The following is a 16,741-nucleotide window of genomic DNA, read 5'->3' as shown; positions in this document are numbered from 1 at the left end:
GCCCTTCAGTGCTGCTGAAGACCCGGGGCGACAGAAGGAACCGGTTCTTCAGCTTCTAGCAGCTCATCACTGGGCGGGTGGGTGGACACTAAGACCCAGGGGTGCCCCAAATTTTTGGGTGCCCTACGCAGCCGCGTATCCTGCGTATGCCTGAGGACAGCCCAGATCAGAGAAACTGGGAATGCAGAAAGTTATGCTGGAAGAGCAGTGCACAGGGTTTAATAAAGTTTCACTTTTTCAACTTAGCCTGCATTCAGCTTCACTCTTTCTGAATGAACCATGATCATAGAATCATAGAATCATAGAATCATAGAATATCAGGGTTGGAAGGGACCCCAGAAGGTCATCTAGTCCAACCCCCTGCTCAAAGCAGGACCAATTCCCAGTTAAATCATCCCAGCCAGGGCTTTGTCAAGCCTGACCTTAAAAACCTCTAAGGAAGGAGATTCTACCACCTCCCTAGGTAACGCATTCCAGTGTTTCACCACCTTCTTAGTGAAAAAGTTTTTCCTAATATCCAATCTAAACCTCCCCCACTGCAACTTGAGACCATTACTCCTCGTTCTGTCATCTGCTACCATTGAGAACAGTCTAGAGCCATCCTCTTTGGAACCCCCTTTCAGGTAGTTGAAAGCAGCTATCAAATCCCCCCTCATTCTTCTCTTCTGCAGGCTAAACAATCCCAGCTCCCTCAGCCTCTCCTCATAACTCATGTGTTCCAGTCCCCTAATCATTTTTGTTGCCCTTCGCTGGACTCTCTCCAATTTATCCACATCCTTCTTGAAGTGTGGGGCCCAAAACTGGACACAGTACTCCAGATGAGGCCTCACCAATGTCGAATAGAAGGGAACGATCACGTCCCTCGATCTGCTCGCTATGCCCCTACTTATACATCCCAAAATGCCATTGGCCTTCTTGGCAACAAGGGCACACTGCTGACTCATATCCAGCTTCTCGTCCACTGTCATCCCTAGGTCCTTTTCCGCAGAACTGCTGCCTAGCCATTCGGTCCCTAGTCTGTAGCTGTGCATTGGGTTCTTCCGTCCTAAGTGCAGGACCCTGCACTTATCCTTATTGAACCTCATCAGATTCCTTTTGGCCCAATCTTCCAATTGGTCTAGGTTCTTCTGTGTCCTATCCCTCCCCTCCAGCGTATCTACCACTCCTCCCAGTTTAGTATCATCCGCAAATTTGCTGAGAGTGCAATCCACACCATCCTCCAGATCATTTATGAAGATATTGAATAAAACCGGCCCCAGGACCGACCCTTGGGGCACTCCACTTGATACCGGCTGCCAACTAGACATGGAGCCATTGATCACTACCCGTTGAGCCCGACAATTTAGCCAGCTTGATGACAGTGTCTGAGCTGTGAGTTCTCTGAAATGCAGCAGCTGGCAGTGTGAGTCCTGGAGCTTGGTCAGAAGTCTCCCAGAGCCCTAGATTTCTGCAAACACAAACCTAGCCCAGGGATGGAGCCAGTGGAAGGAGGAGTTCAAGCTGTACACAGACCTGACCATGCAGGAGGATGACAACAGAAGGAAAGTAAAGCTATTATTTTACCTTATTGAAGAATAGGACAGAGGTCTGCAGCACTCTGAGGCTCACCACTGCCTCAAGCCTCACAGATTTCTGAGGAGCCCTCTAGAGCAGTGCTACTCGAAGTGGTGGTCCGCGGACTGGTGCTAGTCCGCAAGCCATCTGCTGCTGGTCTGCGCGCACATTGAAAAAAAAAATTGCCAGTCCCCCACATCAGATAGCTTGAGAAGTACTGATCTAGAGAACTGTTCCTCCCCAAAGCAAAACAGGTTTTTCACTAGAGACCAATCCAAAGGGGAGGAGATAGACTCCTATATTATCGCATTATGCACACTGGGTGCTACATGCCATTTTGGGGATTTGACAGACTCCCTGATTTGGGACAGGGTAGTCTGTGGCACTTGGGATCACCACATGTAGGAGCAGCTGCTCTGGGAAGGTGATCTCACATTAGACAGATGCTTAGACATGGGGCATGTAGCTATGGTGACAGACATCCTGATATTATGTGGGACCATTCCAATATTCAGGACTTTGCCTTATATAGGACACTATTTACTCCCATCTCCATCCCTGTTCTCGTTTTTCACACTTGCTATCTTGTCACTGTGCATGCAGCAGAAGACTCAAGAGAAAGGAAGAAAAGCCCTAGGAGGCACAACATCAGCAGATGCACGTACAGTGAGACAACAGCACAGAGAGCAGGTGGCCAGGGTTCCATACCCATAGTGAGATACATTTACTGTGGGAGACAGCATGAGTGGGTAAAGGAGAAGTGTCCTGCACTAGGACAGCATTGTAAGAAATGTGGCAAGTTGAACCATATTAGAAGTGTGTGCAAGAGCAGTGGAAGATCCCAGATTCAGTCAGACTTCTACAAGAGGGAAATGGCACTTCAGACAGTGGTGATGATGTGACTCTCTCCGTGAGTCAGGTTCAAGAAAACTAAAAGGATAGGAAAGCAACAAGGGGTAATAAAAATCTCTGTGCATACAACAGTGTTAACAGAGAAACATCTGTGTGTTTTCAGTTGGATAGCAGAGCCTCTTGCAGTGTGATTCCCCAGGGTGAAATGAACTTGAACATACCCATTACAGAGTAGACTCAATTTAATATCGTACAATGACAGCATAATGCAGCCCATAGGAAAATTTTACTTCAGAATGACTAATTCAAAAAATTACAGACAGTACTAACTGAAGTTTGTGGTGGTGGATATCACAAGTCAATATGTAGATTGTTCAGATATATAACTGCTGCATCACTCAGGGTAGCAAGGTTTTGCATCCCACACTCCAATCTTCTAACTGTGCATTCTTTCACCACGTTTGACCATCTGCATTGCTGCTTCAAAAATCACACTGTGAAGATTATACTAAGCCAAATTTCTGCATTGTTGCAGCCACTCTAGCATTCTAGTCAGCAACCTGTTAACCTAGTCCAGGATCTGTGTCCCAGATTGCTTACAGGTGGATATAAGTTAGGGCTTCTAAAATCCTGTCACCAAACCTGTCTCTCTTGCTGTCCCGCTATGAGGACATAACTGTCGGCCCTGATATGCCGCTGTTCATCTGAGATTAGCACTGGACTGGAAGCAATGGACATGAATGCCTGCCGCAAAAGGATGTCACAAACTCAATCGTGGCAAGTTGTCAGGAACTACAGGTGAAGGTATTTTCTTCTGGAAGTGGGCAGATCTTGTGGGATGTGTGCATTGCTTACTTGTACCTATTGGAAACATTTCCACCCTTTTGTGTATCAGGTTGTTTTCATCTGTCCTAGCCATCCATGCAGGTTTAAGGGGTGATGTCATCTTGTCGAAGTTTCAGGGGAGCTATAAGCCAACACATATAAATTAGATCAACAGTTCTCAAACTGTGGGTCAGGACTCCAAAGTGGGCTGTGACCCCTTTTTAATGGGGTTGCCAGGGCTGGCTTTGAATTGCTGGGGCCTGGGGCCGAAGCCAAAGCTGGCGCTCCACTGTCTGTGACCAAAGCCTTTTTATTCTGAGTGGGGCTCAGATTACAGGCCCCCTGCCTGTGACTGAAGCCCTTGAGCTTCGGCTTCCCCTCCCCAGGGCAGTGGGGCTTTGGCTTTGATCCCCGCACACACACACACCTGGGGCGGCAGAGCTTGAGTGGTCTCAGGCTTCAGTCCCCCCTCCTGGGGTCATGTAGCAACTTTTGTTGTCAGAAGGGGGTGGTGGTGCAATGAAGTTTGAGAACCCCTGAATTAGATGGTAATATGTGACTAATACAAGCAGTAATAATATGTGTGACTGTATTCAGCTCTGAATCAATGAGATGCATATGCTGACTTCTCTCCAAACTGCTGCACAATATTCAACTGCAGCAAATACCAGTGCCAGGACTCAGGCTTGTTTGTAGAACATTTTCCTCTTCTCCCCTTGATGCTAGCTTTTGGATCAAGGCAGTGTGTGAGATCATCTTTTTCTCTCAGTGCTCTAAATGGGACCGGTAGTCATACAAAAAAGTGTCAATTATGTAAAATTATGAATTACAACACAAGCATATAGAGACAAAATTAGAAAGACCAAGGCAAAAAGTGAGATTAAACTAGCTAGGGACATAAAGGGCAACAAGTATACCGTTCACAAATACACAAGAAGCAAGAGGAAGACCAAGGACAGGTAAGCCCATTATTCAATGAGGAGGAAAAGACAATGACAGAAAATGCAGCAGTGGTTGAAGTGTTAAATGCCCTTTTTGTTTCAGATATCACCAAAAAAGTTAGCAGTGATTGGAAAACTAATATAGTGAACATTAGTGTAAATGGGGTATGATCTGAAGCTAAAATAGCAAAAGAACAAGTTAAGAATTATTTAGGCAAGTTAGATGACTTCAAGTTGTCAGGGCCTGATGAAATATATTCTAGAATACTTAAGGAACTGGCTGAAGAGATCTCTGAGCCAGTGGCGATTATCTTTGAGAACTCACAGAGAACCGGAGATGGCATCTATAAAAAGGGGAATCAGGACAACCCAGGGAATTATAGACTAGTCATTTTAACATTACTACCTAGAAAGAAAATGAAGCAAATCAAAGAACTAATTTGTAAGCACCTAGAAGATAATAAGGTGATAAGTAACAGTGAACATGAATGAACAAATAATGTCGAACCAATGTAATATCCTTATTTGACAGGGGATATTGTTGATGGGGGGATGTAGTAGATGTGATATATCTCAATTTTAGAAAGGTTTCTGATACTGTCTCACATAACTTTCTCATAAAGAAACTAGGGAAATATAAATTTGATGAACCTACTGTAAGGTAGATGCAGAACTGATTGGAAAACTGTACTCAGAAAGTAGTTATCAATGGTTCACAACTGAGCTGGAAGGGCATATTGAGTGGGATCCCACAGGGATCTGTTGTGGGTCTGGTTCTATTCAATACCTTCATACATGATTTGGATAATGGCACAGAGAGTACACTTATAAAGTTCCTAGATTATACCAAGATGGGAGGTGTTGCAAGTGCTTTGGAGGATAGGATTAGAATTCAAAATGATCTTGACAAACTGGAGAAATGGTCTGAAACAAACAGGATGAAATTCAGAAAGGACACATGCAAAATATTACACAAATACAAAATGGGAAATGACTGCCTAGGAGTACTGCAGAAAAGGATCCTGAGGTTATAATGGATCACAAACTGAATATGAGTCAACAATATAATACTGTTACAAAAAAAGTGAACATCAATCCGGGATATATTAGCAGGAGTGTGGTAAGCAAGCCATGAGAAGTAAATCTTCATCTCTACTCAGTACTGATAAGGCCTCAGCTGGAATATTGTGTCCAGTTCTGGGCATTGCACATTAGGAAAGTCCAGAGGAGAGTAAAAATGATTTAAGTTCTAGAAAACATGACCTACAAGGAAAGATGGAAAAAATGAGTTTGTTTATGCGACGGATTTGGTCACAGAGACTCCCTTGGGACTGTCACCTGACATGCTGAGATTACCTCTGAGCCTGTTTTCCCTGCCAGCTTGGGACTCCAGAACCCTGCCTTGTTGAGCCAAACATGCTAGCCTGCCCCAACACAGACCCAGGTCTGGTCCATGCCCCCAAAGCTGCAGGCTTAACCGAAAACAACTCAGCAGGTTACCTGTCTCCAGCACCCATACACTCAGCTCCCAATGGGATCCAAACCCCAAATAAATGGGGTAAACTCATAAATTGTCTGCCCTTTATTACACTGATAGAGAGATATACACAGCTGTTTGCTCCCCCAGGTATTAATCACTTACTCTGGGTTAATAATAAACAAAAGTGATTTTATTAAGTATAAAAAGTAGGATTTAAGTGGTTTCAAGTAATAACAGACAGAACAAAGTAAGTCATCAAGCAAAATAAAGCAAAAACATGCAAGTCTAAGCCTAATACATTAAGAAACTGTTTACAGGTAAAATGTCACCCTCAGAGATGTTCCAGTAAGCTTTTTTCACAGACTAGACTTCTTCCTAGTCTGGGCCCAATCCTTTCCCCGGTACAGCCTTGTTAGTTCCAACAGACATCTTAGGTGAAAAGCAGGGGATTTCTCATGACTGGGACCTCCTTTGTTCTGTTCCACCCCCTTTCATAGCTTTGGCACAAGGCTGGAAGCTTTGGTCTCTCTGGATCTCCACCCCTCCTTCTAAATGGAAAAGCACCAGGTTTAAGATGGATTCCAGTTCAGGTGACATGATCACATGTCACTGTAAGCCCTCCTTTTTCATTACCGAGGAGCTGGCTGACATGTACACAGGAAGGCTTGCAGGTAAACAAACCCATTTACAGTTCATTGATTCTGAAGCACGCTTAATGGCTTCCACTTAATATGTTTACATCAGTAATACAAGTTTATATCTTATTCTCTTAACTCCAGACATAGGAATAATACATGCAAACAAATAGGATGAACACACTCAGTAGATCACAAGCTTTGTAATGATACCTTACAAGGAATCTCTATCACTGGAAGTTTTTAAGAACAGGTCAGATAAACATCTGTCAGGAATGGTTTAAATAATACTTTGTCCTGCCTTAGTGCAGGGGTCTCTTCAGTCCTACATTTCTATGATTGTGTGTCAGACTGTAGTCCAATTTGACTCCTAAATAAGTGTTTTTGGCTGGAAAGGGAGTTGTTGATCTTCAGAACAGACTGTAAGGGGTTGATTGGCCAAATGGTTTTTCAGATGAAAGGTTGTGGCCACCATGTTAGACTTAATATAAGTCTCTACTTATAAAGGTAAGTGGCCAAAACATTCATGTCCTGGCTGAGTGACCCTTCAATATCACATATATAAGGGGACTGTTGTCCCCTTACTGAGACTCAGTGGGGATGTTTTGGTTGGCTACCTCCCAGTACCAAAAGAAAGGGAAGGGTTGATGGGAAATCAGGACCCTCAGACTGACAGTCCCAGGAACAATGGGGAGAGGCCAATGCTCCAGGTCAGCCTGATTGACAGGGCGGGCAGGCTAATCAGGAGGAGTCAGGAGGCCAGGGTGGGTCCCGTCCTTCATGTGAGCTGGAATTGCCTGGGTCAGACAGGGTGGGGCCCAGCTAAGGAGAAAACAGGGGCCCAAGCTGAGCTATGGAGCAGAGTTGCAGCCACAGAGCCAGAGACACAGCGCAGGGAGAGCAGATCCTGTGCTGGGAACAGGGCTGCAGCCACAGAGCCAGAGACACAGCCCAGGGAGAGCAGATCCTGTGCTGGGAACAGGGCTGCAGCCACAGAGCCAAAGACACAGCCCAGAGAGAGCAGATCCTGTGCTGGGAGCAGGGCTGCAGCCACAGAGCCAAAGACACAGCCCAGAGAGAGCAGATCCTGTGCTGGGAGCAGGGCTGCAGCCACAGAGCCAAAGACACAGCCCAGAGAGAGCAGATCCTGTGCTGGGAACAGGGCTGCAGCCACAGAGCCAAAGACACAGCCCAGGGAGAGCAGATCCTGTGCTGGGAGCAGGGCTGCAGCCACAGAGCCAAAGACACAGCCCAGAGAGAGCAGATCCTGTGCTGGGAACAGGGCTGCAGCCACAGAGCCAAAGACACAGCCCAGGGAGAGCAGATCCTGTGCTGGGAGCAGGGCTGCAGCCACAGAGCCAAAGACACAGCCCAGGGAGAGCAGATCCTGTGCTGGGAGCAGGGCTGCAGCCACAGAGCCAAAGACACAGCCCAGGGAGAGCAGATCCTGTGCTGGGAGCAGGGCTGCAGCCACAGAGCCAGAGACACAGCCCAGGGAGAGCAGATCCTGTGCTGGGAGCAGGGCTGCAGCCACAGAGCCAAAGACACAGCCCAGGGAGAGCAGATCCTGTGCTGGGAGCAGGGCTGCAGCCACAGAGCCAGAGACACAGCCCAGGGAGAGCAGATCCTGTGCTGGGAACAGGGCTGCAGCCACAGAGCCAGAGACACAGCCCAGGGAGAGCAGATCCTGTGCTGGGAGCAGGGCTGCAGCCACAGAGCCAGAGAAGCAGCTCAGGGAGAGCAGATCCTGTGCTGGGAACAGGGCTGCAGCCACAGAGCCAAAGACACAGCCCAGGGAGAGCAGATCCTGTGCTGGGAGCAGGGCTGCAGCCACAGAGCCAGAGACACAGCCCAGGGAGAGCAGATCCTGTGCTGGGAACAGGGCTGCAGCCACAGAGCCAGAGACACAGCCCAGGGAGAGCAGATCCTGTGCTGGGAGCAGGGCTGCAGCCACAGAGCCAAAGACACAGCCCAGGGAGAGCAGATCCTGTGCTGGGAGCAGGGCTGCAGCCACAGAGCCAGAGAAGCAGCTCAGGGGGCTTTGATGCGGTGCAGCTGCATCAGTGCTGAGGCAGAGTGGCGACGGCGTTAGAAAGAGTGGAGCTGGGCTGGGGCTGGGGCTGGAGCCAGGTGTGGTGAGCAACTGGGGCCAGCCAAGGGGGGGCCCTGGGCAAAGGGCCCAGTGCAGACAGACACTCCCAGCCAAGGGTCCTTGCAGGCCAGACTGGGAGGGGGATCTTAACCCAACGGGGGCTGATGCTGGGAAGAAGGGTCCCACCACCCAAAGCCTGGAGGTGTGTGGCCACCACCAGAGCAAGTGTCCAACCTGCAGTATCTCTGCAGCACAGCCAGGTCCTGAGAAGGAGGCCTGGGACCTATAAGGGACAGACTGTGAACTGCCCTGACGTTCCAGAGACACTGTTTGTGATGTTCCCTGCCACAGGGCGGGGTGGTCTGTTTTCCTTTAACCTTTCCCATTTTTCCTTACTCTTTTTTAAATTAATTGTTGATTACATAACTTGCATTTGCTTTAAATTGAACGTAACGATCAGTGGGTCAGGGAAGTGCCCAGTGCAGAGAGAGTACCCCGGAGTGGGGACACCCTAGCCCCTGCCCTAGTTGATCGCAGCAGGGTTGGGGTTGAGCCCCCCAGGAATCCTGGCCCCAGCCTTGTTGGGGTTACGAGGACTCTGCCAGACAGGAGAGTGGAAGGGGAGCCCTCCAGGGCAGGGAGGCCTCTGGGTAAAGGAAGTGGGAGCGAGGACTCAGACCCTTTTGCTAGCCCACTTCACCGGGGTAGTGCAGAAGCCAGGGAAGTTCCACACAATAGGGGGACCATTCCCCCGCTTACACATAGTTTGTTACCCATATCCATGAGACAGATATATGTATTTATCAGCCCTAGTTGTTGGTAGGTCATAAGAATATATATTGAAAAGTAAAGGAGCTAACAGACTCCCACAAAGATCCATTTTATGGAGACATCTAAGCCTACTGACTTTGTCTCCAGCTTGCCAAGTAAACTCCAATTCGTTATCCTTTCCATTATGGAAACTGCATTGTGGACTTATAGGGTATAGTGGTGGATGGTAAGCATTGAAGACCCCTCTTGAGGAATACAGCCATACAAGCCCTGAATCTGATCAGTGTGCAGTATCAGAATTTTATATCTGCCGTACAGGAAGCCAACAGGGGGAGTCATCCAAGCACTAGAAGGACTTCCTGGGATGAAAATAATTGCAGATGATCTCCCATTGTAGATGAAGGGAGTAACGATACAGAAGCTGAATGAGACCATAGTAGGAAACTACAAATTTTTCCACAGTGATGCAAGACAAAAACATAAAACTCATCCCAGAAAAATATGACTCTCACAGCATGAGATGAAACACATTGGACATTTCCTCACAGTAGAGGGCCTGAAAGTAGATATCCAAAAGATCAAGGCAGTCAGATATGTGGATTTGTTAATAGGTTACTATTCCCACCATCCACAGTTTACGGGTATATTCTCCCTTGGAGCAGCTTCAGTCCCATCAGTGTTAATGAGAGCACCAGATATGTGCATGCACTATCATACATATCACAGGGAGGAGCAGCCCAGTCATTGCCTGTTTTGCATGTAATTTCAGTTTTCTGTCAATAGTATAAAAAGCATCATTTACAGATAGAGCCATAGGACTGGAAGAGACATCGAGAGGTCACCTAGTCCAGCCCCCTGCACTCATGGCAGGACTAAGTATTATCCAGACCAACCCTGACAGGTGTTTGTCTAACCTGCTCTTGAAAATCTCCAATGATGATGATTCCACAACCGCCCTAGGCAATTTATTCCAGTGCGTAACCATCCTGACAGTTAGAAAGTTTTCCCTAATATCCAACCTAAACCACCCTGGTTGCAATTCTGGTTGAAGGATCATGGTACAAATATTTCAGAACTGTCACTTATTGAAATTTAGCTTATATAAAACTAAATTTATTGAACTTGGAAAACAGATAAAAAAACAATATAAATGATATTGACTTGCAAAGCGCCATATTGTTGTCTAAGGTTACATCAAACCTCTGGGTAGACAGAAGGCTTGTCATAGGTGAAGGTTTAGCTGTCTCCCTGCCTCTCCTCATGGCTACCATGCATTTTGTTTTAGCCATCTTACAATACTCCATTTGAAACAATCCTTTGCTACCTCTCCAGATATTCCCCTTTCTTAATGTCAGATTCTCAATCTCAGTCTCAAATTAATCCTGGGATAGTGCAGCATTTCATCTCCCCTCCAAATTCAGTTGGTGGATTATTCATATTTATCTCCTAGCCACCCCTCCTAAAAAATCTTTGGACCATGAGTCATCTCTCCCTCTCTTCCCTCCCTTTCTCTTCCTTCAATCAGGCACAGTCAGCATTATATTAACAACTTTTCATTGGCATATGAGGCTAGTTTTGTTTGAAACAGAAGACCACTACAAATGATTTTGTTTGTGCTGATGCTGTGTAAGGTGTTTAAACACACAGAAAAACCGTGTTCATCACTTAGCTCTGTCAAATGATTTGCTGCAGATGGTAACTCATGCTGTCATGGAGAAAAATAGGCAAAATCATCAGAGCTGTGAGGTCTTGAAAGATCTTCCCCTTCCTATAAATCCATGAATTATGCTTGAGGGTTGTAATATCTGGTGTATAACAAGACTGTCACCACGCCAAACTGGAGCCAGTTTTGTTCTTTTGCTTTTTAACATAACTGTAGATTCTTCAGAATCAATTTTACTTCACTATATATAGGGGTTAAAACTGCAGTACTCCAGCCATACTGTTAGAGTGTATGACGCCAGACCTACATGCTCCAGATATGGAATTTCTGGGTGAAATGATGGGAGAATTTTGAAAGGACCTGTGCAAATAAACCCTTTCAGTACTTCTTTTTGGGGCAGAGATACTGTGAGAGTAGCCTTAATCACAAGTTTGTTGCACTTCTGTTGTTGTCCGATATGAACCAAGCAATCCAGTGAAGAAAGGCATGATATGAAGAGTTATGTCTACATGTTGAACCTCAAAATGTGCTAGGATTGGGCTCACTTAAAGTTATGGGTAAAGACTTGTGTTATTTAATGTTTGGGTTGAATATTATTTTATGTTCACCCATAACCCCACTTCTAGAAATGGTGTCCTAAAATTACTAGACATAGGCCCCAATCCTGAAGTCATATATGCATGGTCATAAGGATGTACCCATATAGTCCCATTGCAGGATTTGGGCCTATTACTGTAATATCAGTTAAAGAAGCACTGCTTTAAGAAGAGGAACTTGTGCAAATGTGCCCACCCCTACACTCCACTCCTACATTTTTCACTGCGGCCATAAAGTAGCAAAATGCAAACCTCATTGGGCAGGACTCTCAAGTTTTACAGCCTGATAACTTAGTTTAATGGAAGTATTAATATGAGAAAGATTACTCTCATGAATAAGAGTTTGCCGCTTACATGGCATTGAGATTTTTCTCAAATCTTTAAGATAAGTCTCTGTATAAACAAAATGTACTTTTAAGGGAGCTTTTACCATTTTTATTTTAGCACATTTTAGTTTTAGGAATCTCAATAGATAGTTATCTGATGTAGACAAAATTCCAGAAGTGACGTATTTACCTACTAGATAGATTTGTGAATGCATCCAACTATGCTGTAAGGAGCTAATGCATGCTAGCAGGGCTGTCTTCAATCCAAAGTCAATCTCAGACTTTTTTGGAGGTGCAAAGCACCCTCCTTCAGTATCAACAGAAGGAGTAATCAATCCACTTTTGAAATAAAAACACATCTGCAAACAATGACGCTACTGTCCAAGAACTAATTTCCATCGTAGAGCAGTGTTCAACTATGTGGACTGAGGGTATTTCCTGGTTGCCAACACAGGGACTAGGATATTAGTTTGCAGGCTGTATGGGTGCTGAGGGCAGAAAACTCTGGAAAAGCAGTTGTGAGGGTGACCCTGAGAAGAGGCAGAGCTTTTTGGGCACAGAGATTTCTGGAATGGCAGAGCTGGGGATTTCTGAGCAGGGAAACGGACTGTTGTTGTTTGTTTCTATGATACTAAAGAAAAACAGGATATTGTAGATAAGATTTCACTGAGAATAAATCTAACTCATAACACTGATTTCTCATTCTAATGGAAAAAAGGAAAATGTTGGCTAATTGCTCAGGTCAAATTGTTGCCGGCACCCAGTGCCGAGAGGCTGAACAACAGCTTGAGTTGGTTCGTTACCCGGTGTGCTACACCCAATATTCACAACGGGGTGGAGAAGCAGAAAAGTTTATTTGAAGCTTCAAAAAGGTACAGGGAGATTTGAATCTCAAATCCTGTACAACAGAGCAGGAAGTTACACAGGCTTTTATACATCCTTTTTCCCAGCATACTTATCCAATAGCAAGCTGCTCCAAGTAAGTATCCATATAGCCAGCCAATCCAGTTCCCAGCTAGTTCCCTGATTCTCTGTATCATTTGTTAAACTATACATAAAGCTGCTTTATTCAGCATTGTTCTTCCATATCTCCCCTGTTTGGCTTTGCTTAGTTTCAGGCAGTCTGACTCTGCAGCATACTGTTGCAGATTCTCAGCATAACTGCTGTGTGTGCCTCCAGGCGGGGGGGGGGGGAAGGACACTTGGGCCTAGCAGGCAGAGCTGCTGCAAGTTCCTCCAGGCAGGAGGGGGGGGGGGGGGCAAGGACACCGGGGCCTAGTGCGAGGGGGCTTCATCGACACTCGTGGTCTTCCATCCCCTCGAGTTACCTAGTGGCCATGCCCCAGTGTTCCCAACAACTCCCCCCTTTGAGAACACTCAACAGTCTTGGCTCTGAGTTTTCTCACTTGGGCTTGCTACATTGGAGATGTTAACTTGACGGCAAGTTACATTTCCAAACCCCTTTTTTGTGGTAAGATTATTTGTAAGTGTTTCCCTAAAAGGGGAGGAACCATTACATCCACACTGTTGGCCTCCCCTGTTGGTTTTTATTTAATACCCATCAGCCCACTGTGTAATAACACAGGAGCTCTTTCCCACAGGATGCCCATAGTGATCAGATTGGTTTCGGGTAAAACATAACACTCCCTTAGTGAGTACTGCAACTGAATACTCCTGGTCCTGATAGGTGGCTTGCTGTAAAGAGGTCTTGTTCCAGAACGGTGAGTCCGTTCTTTCCTGCTCTTTGGTGGTGGCTAATTCTGCTAGGGTCAAGGGCAGCATGTCAAGGGGCATTCCCGTTTTGGGGGATAGTGGAGTTGGAGCACACACCCAGCAATCAGTCTGGTTTGTTAAATTAGCAACATGGTGCGCAAGCAAAGCAAAGGAGTTATGCTCCCGATATGCACAGTTTGGAAATACCAATACAAAGAATAACAATGTTACCCAATTAATTATTACCAGAGTCTTCCCAACCCAAGGTCTCCAATACCTGGGTGGGCCCATTTTAGCATTAAGGTGCCCGCTATTTGTGTCTTTTAAACAGTAGCTTTAGCCCGAGATCGTCACTAGATGGGGAGTCAGCAGGTTGGACGGTCCACTGTTCTGCTGACGAGGGGGCAGGTACTACCTTCAGACGAGAGTGATGGATCCAGTTCTTGTGTCCCTCGATCTTTGCCGCTGTATGGGAGATCAGCAGGACGGTATAGGGTCCTTTCCACTTTTCCTGGAGAGGCTCGTCTTTCCAGGTGCGAACAAGCACAGAGTCACCGGGCTGTAAGGAGTGAATGGGAGAGTCCAAGGGGAGAGGCTGGGAATCCTTGGTATACCTGTGAAGAGACAAGAGAACAGCAGACAGGGAACACATACTGTGACAAAAAAAACATTACCCAACTCCCATTCCCCTGACAGAACCGGGGTGCCATTCATGGGCCATGCCCTTCCAAACATAATTTCAAAGGGACTGAGCCCTAATCTACCCTTTGGGAGAACGCGGATACAGAGTAGGACGAGGGGCAAAGCATCAGGCCATCGCAGTGAGGCTTCTTGGCACACTTTTGAGAGATGCCGTTTAAGGGTCTGATTGGTATGCTCCACTACACCACTGGCTTGCGGTCTCCAGGGCGTATGGAGTTTCCAGGGGATCTGTAAGGCATGTTAGACGCTTGAATGATTTTTGACGTGAAGTGTGTCCCGTTGTCAGATTCCATCCACAGGGGGAGTCCAAAGCGAGGAATGAGCTCCTTAACAAACTTGAGGGCCACTGTCCTGGCAGTGCAGTTACGGCATGGGAAGGCTTCTGGCCATCCGCTGAACCAATCCACTATAACAAGGAGATATTTGAACCCTTGGGTCCGGGGAAACTCAGTAAAGTCTATTTGCCACACTTGTCCGGGGCCCGGAGTGGGTTCTAGGGCAGCTGGTGGCACAGGATGTCCCGGTCGGGGGTTATTCTTTTGGCAGACTAAGCAGTCCGCTTGTACCTGGGCAGCCAGGGGTCGGAGTCCGGAAGTGATAAAGTATTTTCCCATTAGCTGGATAAGTGTTTCCCTGCCAGCATGAGCATGCAGCACACCAAAAGCATACTTTGAATCAGTAAAAATGTTGACCTGCTTTCCTTTTGACAGTTCAAGTGCACGGGTCAGGGCTATTAGTTCGGCAAGCTGGGCAGAGGTCCCAACAGGCAAACCTTCAGCTTCCACAGTGTCATGGAGGGTCACAACAGCATAACCCGCCCTCCTTTGCCCATCTATTACAGTACTGCTACCATCAGTGTACCACTCATAATCTGCATTTGGGAGAGGTACATCCTTTAAATCCGGACGGCTGGAGTACTGGACATCTATGATCTCTAAACAGTCATGTTTCTGTTCCTCTGTTTCTGGCAAGAGAGTGGCTGGGTTAAGGGAGGGGCAAGGCTGTAGGGTGACTTCAGAGTTCTCTAACAGCTTAGCCTGGTACCGAGCAATCCGAGCCTGGGTGAGCCAAAGCCCTCCCTTTGCATCCAATAAGGCTCGGACCATATGGGGAGTATAGATTTGCATAACCCCTCCCAATGTTAGCTTCTCGGCTTCCTCAAGCAATAGGGCAGTAGCTGCGACCGCCCGTAAATATGCCGGCCAACCCTTTGCAACCTGATCCAATTGCTTAGAAAAATAAGCCACAGGACGCTTCCATGCTCCTAACAGCTGTGTAAGCACTCCTAGGGCCACTCCCCTTCGTTCATGTACATACAACTGAAACGGCTTAGAGAGATCTGGCAGGTCCAGAGCCGGGGCTTCCATCAATTTTCTTTTCAGGATTTTAAATGCCCTGTCAGCCTCTGGGGTCCAATAGAAGGGGTCATGATCTGCTCCTTTTACACAGTCGTACAGGGGTTTAGCCCACAGTCCAAACTCTGGGATCCATATCCTGCAAAAGCCTGCCATACCCAGAAATGCCCTGAGCCGCTTACGGTTACTTGGGGTAGGAACTTGACAGATAGCTTCCTTTCTTTCGCTTGAAAGCTGACGCTCCCCTTGCCGTATGTGAAACCCGAGGTACCGTACCTCTGGGAGGGCAATTTGAGCCTTACTCCGTGCTACACGATATCCCCGGAGTCCAATAAAATTCAGGAGGCTCACGGTGGCTTTAAGGCAGGGTTTTTGGCCCACAGTGGCAATTAACAAATCATCTACATACTGCAGAAGGAGAGCCTCCTCATTATCCCACTCCTGTAGGTCCCTGGCCAGAGCCTGGCCAAAGAGGGTGGGAGAGTTTTTAAATCCCTGGGCCAACACTGTCCAGCAAAGTTGCTTTTTAACCCTTTTTCGGTCCTCCCACTCGAAGGAGAAGATCTCCTGTGATGGGGTGGCAACTGGGATGGTAAAGAAAGCATCTTTCAGATCAAGGACTGAAAAATGGGTATACTGTCCCCCTATAGAAGCCAATAAGGTGTACGGGTTAGGGACAAGAGTGTGCAGAGTCTTAACCCGTTCATTGACTGCCCTTAGGTCCTGTACCAGCCGATACGTGCCATCAGGCTTCTGTACGGGTAGAATGGGAGTGTTCCAGTCTGACTGACATTCCCGGAGAATACCATACATTAGGAATCGATCTATAGTTTCCTGTAAACCTTCTCTGGCTTCCCTCTTGATTGGATACTGTTTTACTTGCACTGGGCCTTTCCCTGGTATGAGCTGAATAGTAATAGGGGTCTGGTGGGTGGCCTTTCCTGGAATCCCTGATGCCCACACGAGGGGGTACACCTGGTCTTCCCACGGACTCCATTCTGGGGCTTGCATGGCTGAGGGCTCAACTGCAAGGGTCATGATCCAGGCATTCTCAGGGGGTAAGGTAAGGGTTATTTCGTCCTCAGTAAAATGCAGGGTGGCACCGAGGCGACAAAGTAGATCCCGTCCCAGCAGAGGTGTTGGACACTCAGGGAGGTATACCAGCTTGTGGGATATAGTCCTGTCTCCCAAAGCACATTCCGCTGGGGCATACACTGGGCACTTGGTGTCCCTGCC

Source organism: Lepidochelys olivacea (assembly GCF_965140295.1).
Source record: "Lepidochelys olivacea isolate rLepOli2 genome assembly, chromosome: 1".
Lineage (NCBI taxonomy): Eukaryota > Metazoa > Chordata > Testudines > Cheloniidae > Lepidochelys > Lepidochelys olivacea.
This window is presented reverse-complemented; position numbering follows the sequence as displayed.